Below are 5,160 nucleotides of genomic sequence, written 5' to 3' on the forward strand. Positions count from 1 at the left end.
AATAGAATAATACATACAAAATACATGGTGTACAGAAAATCCCATCATAAAAAATTTATAACTGCATAAAATATGTATAATATTTTATAACTCCTCTATTTAATAATAAATACATAAATAAAATAAATTAGTCCCAAAAAATTTAAAAGCCACAGGAAAATAACTGAATAATCTAGTAAAAGAGACAAATGTAACAGTAAGAGTAATGTAATATAAAATGAATAAAGTAAAAAATAACAAAAGGGTACATAATAAAACAATAGCAGGAAAGCAATTTAAATTTGTTTGCTCTTTGAAAATAATTTTAAAAGATAAACTGTTCAAGAGCCTACTTCAGGTAAAGGAAACTGGAAGAGAAACCAAACATCTAAATTTTGTGAGAATAAAAGCTGTAAGAATTATTTAATACTTCTTTTCTTATTTTAACAAGAAATATTAAATATTATTGTTTATTTTAATAAGAAAATACAGAAACCTTCAAATCAGGAAGCCTAGCGAAGACTTCATTCTAAAAATTGACTCATACAGGGATAGTATGTTGAAAACACTAATTAGAAGAGAAGATATTGAATGGTGATGAAATATCTACTCTAAAAAATCAACGTGGATAAAATTAGTCAAGCTATTTTAAACCGGATTAATTAATAATTCAAATGTCACTTCACACCAAAGTAAGTGATGGAATTCTCACCAACATTTTATGGAGCTGAGATGAGTCTAAAACCTAACTCCAAGAAATAGTGCATGTAACATAATTAGTACAGACTAATCTCACTTAAGAACATACATGCAAAAAAAATTGTTAAACATATTAATGGCAAATTTTAGCTAAATCATATATATATATGTATATATATATACACACACCAAATGTGTTCACTATCAAATATCAAGAGGTAGAAATAGTATCAATATAATATTTTCTCTCAATAGATTCACAGACAGAATTATTGATACCACCAATAGATAGATAGTAATGCATATTTTTATAAATATAGACTGTATTCTTACATAAACTCTAAGTAAAATGGAATAGATGGAACGTAATTGAATGATTCTGTACTACTAAATAACTGCATGTAATATTCTGAATATTGAAACAATAAAACAATTTCCAGCAAATCAGAAACTAGACAGGGCTGCCTACTACTACAATTTGTATTTGAAAGTGTTTTGGAATTTCTACAAACATAAATTGTTGCTTGGGTAAAACAGAAAAGCTATGCTGCAGATAGTATAATCGTATATTCAGGAAACCAAGAGGCTTAAATTAAAAAATATAACTTTTAGAACTAATAAGAAAATTGACTGTGTTTGATATATAAAATTTAAATTTAAAAATATTAATAGATTCTCTCAATTCTATCTGTAGGAACCTATAAAAGGAAGTGACATAAATTCTTCTATTAGTAACAGCAGCAGAAATATAATTATAATAACTTTAAGATGAAGTGAATTACTCCATACAAAGAAACTAATAAAATCTTCTTGAATCATGGGCAGAAATATCAGTCTCTATAACTGGAGGTACTGCAGATTATACATAAGAGAGAGGAGGAAGGGGAAAGACATGTAATTAAATGACTTAAGCAATTAAATTGCTCATATTTTATATACAAATCTTTAATCTCAAGGTTTACGTGTGTCGGATGACTCACTAAATTTCCTTATGGCCATTGCTATTCACTCTTCTCCTAACAGCAATGAATAAAGATGACAATTTCTGTCACTTGAAGACTACCCACTATAGCTAATGTCATAAGTCAGACACGCCACTAAGTTCAGGCACTATGCCTCTATGAATCGGACTACTGATTTCATTTATTAATGCTTAATTCTTAGAGGTGATATTGACTGCAATATTAAATTTTGAAAGGATAGATTCAGATATCTCCCTGGACAAATAACAGGATGCTCACCCTTTGGGAGCAAGTTATCTACTACATGTCGTACAGCCAAAGCTACGTGTCAATACCCATTCAACTTCTGATAAAGAAAAATCTCAAAGATCCTGGTCCAATGTTTTTCCTGTGTGGAAGTCCCTTCCTTGAGTATCTCCAGGAACATTTTTATCTTCAGCTGTACATAAGACTTTTTGCAAACAGTAGTAACTATATCTCCAAATTTGTACAAGATATACTCTGGGCAGACAAAAGCTAAGGCCAAGACTCTTTATGAGTATTAACTAAAAGGTATTCACAAAACCACTAATCCATCTATTCCCTAAAAGTAAGTCCTATATTAAGATGTATCTATTCCTATGGTTTTGTTCTCTAAGATGACACAATATTACTGGATTGATACATCTATGTTTAACATATTAAATACAACACAATAACAATTTTATGAGGATTATATTTTTACAGCAATTTCAGAAATACAGAAAAAATGTGCATATGGTACTATATTCCCATATGCATCCTCTTCTACTCACACAGTTACCATTATTATTAACATTTTGTGTTAGTGTGATACATTAGTGTGATAATTTGTACCACTATTAATACATTAACATTAAATAAAGTCCATACCTTACATTAGGGTTTATTCTCTATGCTGTACAATTCTATGGGTTTTGACAAATGTATAATGTCATGAAAAGTCCGTAACAGTATCATACTGACGAGTTTCACTGCCCTAAAAAAACCTGTGCTCTCCCTACATATTGCTCTCTCCTACCCCTTAAACCCTGGTAACCATTGATATATATTGTACTTTCTCTATAGTGTTATCCTTTTTAAGGATGTCATATAGCTTTAATCATAGAGTATGGAGCCTTTTTAGACTGGCTTCTTTCACTTAGCAACGTATACTTAAGGTTCCTCCATTTCTTCTCATGGTCTGATAGTTTATTTCTGTTTAACTGTGAACAATACTCCATTTTGGAAATGTTTATCTACTCCCTATGAAGAATATTTTGGTTACTTTCTGTTTTGGCAATTATGAATATGACTGCTATAAACATTCTCTTGCAGGTTTTTGTACAGATACTAATTTTCAACTTATTTGTGTAAATACCTAGAAATGTGAATCCTGTATTGAAAGCTTGTGTTCAGCTTTGTAAGAAACTGTCGGCTGGGCGAGGTGGCTCACGCCTGTAATCCAGCACTTTGGGAGGCTGAGGCAGGTGGATCACGAGGTCAGGAGATCAAGACCATCCTAGCTAACACGGTGAAACCCCATCTCTACTAAAAGTACAAAAAAGTTAGCAGGGCATGGTGGCAGGTGCCTGTAGTCCCGGCTACTCAGGAGGCTGAAACAGGAGAATGGCGTGAACCCAGGAGGGGGAGCTTGCAGTAAGCTGAGATCGTAACATTCCACTCCAGCCTGGACAGCAGTGCAAGACTCCAGGGAAAAAAAAAAAAAAAAAAAAAAAAAAAAAAAAAAAACAAGGGGGCGGGGGGGGTGGTGGGGGGGGGGGGGGGAGAGAGAGAGAAAGGAAACTGCCAGTCTTCCAAAGTTGTTGTTCAACTTTGCATTCCCACTAACAATGAATGAAAGTCCACATTGCTTCTCACCCAAATTCAGAAAGAATCAACTTGGACAACCACAATAAATAGGAGAAATTCTAGAGCCAGGCCCATGTTTTAGGAAAAAATGAGGATGAAGGAAAGGATAAACATCAAGTACTTCATGATTAAGTCCTGAATTAGGGAAACATCTTTAATTAGACAGTAGAGCATTGCATTTTGGAAATATAATACCCACTTTAGCAGCAATACTGTGGACACAGACAAATAGAATAAAGTTTGTTACAGCAATGACCCAGCACAGAAATGTAAAATGATACTGTAATCATTCCCTACAATTACTAAGAGTCAAGTATTTGGAGTTTAACAAATTATAATTCCTAGATTTCAGTTAACTTTTTCATTTGACTAGGAAGTTATTATCAATAGATTCAGTAAATAGCCTCTATGACTAGCCCCTGTGAATTATATTTCCCTGCACCATATTACAAGACCCAATAGTATATCTAATAAAATTCATATACAATCTATTATATACTGCTAGAAATATTTTTAGTAAAATTGATCTTTGATGCCTATAATGAATATTATTAGTTACACATAGAAAAGAGTATTGCTAAGGTGAGCAACTAATAGTTTATCATTAATCGATAACCTTGTGACTTGAAAAAAATAGTTTACCTTCAAAAGAGTGTAGGTGTAATCTTTGTTAATAAGAAAATCAATTTTAAGAAAATATTCAAATTTGTTGCCTTTTACTAGATTTTATCTACCTTGAATATCTTTTGAGCCAATGATCAATGATTTATTCTTGGATTTGTAATTTCAATATAAAATCAAATAAACAAGTTTGTTTTATTTGTATTCATTAAGTCAATTTTAACACTATATCAATGCTGCTGAATAGCAATTTACTACTACTACTAATAGACTACAATGTTGAGGTCACAGGTAGAAAATTAAGGCAGAAGAGTTTAAATTCACAATTGAAAGGAAAATGAGCAAAAGTTTGCAAATCATTAAAGTTTTAATTTCCTTTTAAATTTATCTCAGTTTTAGTCTTATAGATTTCAGTGAGTTTCAATTTAACGTGGTATCTATTGAAGTAATGAGATTTATAGAAGAGCTGTATTATCATTTTTAATAGTTATACTGAAATTATATTCCCTTATGTGACTGTACCTATCTAAGCATTTAAACGTGAACCAAATGAACTACTTGGTTCTCAGAAGAGATGACAGTTCATAGATCATTTATTACAATTTCAGAGTGGCAAACAGAAGTTAAAATACTTTCAAACTAAGCAATAAGTTGAAAGTCTTGGAAAAGGTTATTAGCTCTGTATATTGGAAAGAGAGCAGAAAAAGAAAGAATGGTGAATTTAACACCATTTTGCAAGTAAAATTTTCATTAGCGAGTACAGTAAAGTTTTGTGAAAAAGAAGCATCCACTGATTTGTCTTTGTATTTTAATTAGTATAAATCATATTTAAGACTACATCATGAATCTAAACTGAACTGACAGAAGTGTGAAAAATGCTACATTTTCTTAAATTTCAAAATGCATCTGTATTTCTCTGCTTGGTTTCAGACATGAAACTACTGATTGATATACTGGGCAGTACATTAATCATCTCATGGAAACCTCACAAAATTTGGAGGTTTATTTTATAATTCTATACATATATATT

This window comes from Rhinopithecus bieti, unplaced genomic scaffold, assembly GCF_001698545.2.
Source record: "Rhinopithecus bieti isolate Rb0 unplaced genomic scaffold, ASM169854v2 scaffold_1934, whole genome shotgun sequence".
Classification (NCBI taxonomy): domain Eukaryota; kingdom Metazoa; phylum Chordata; class Mammalia; order Primates; family Cercopithecidae; genus Rhinopithecus; species Rhinopithecus bieti.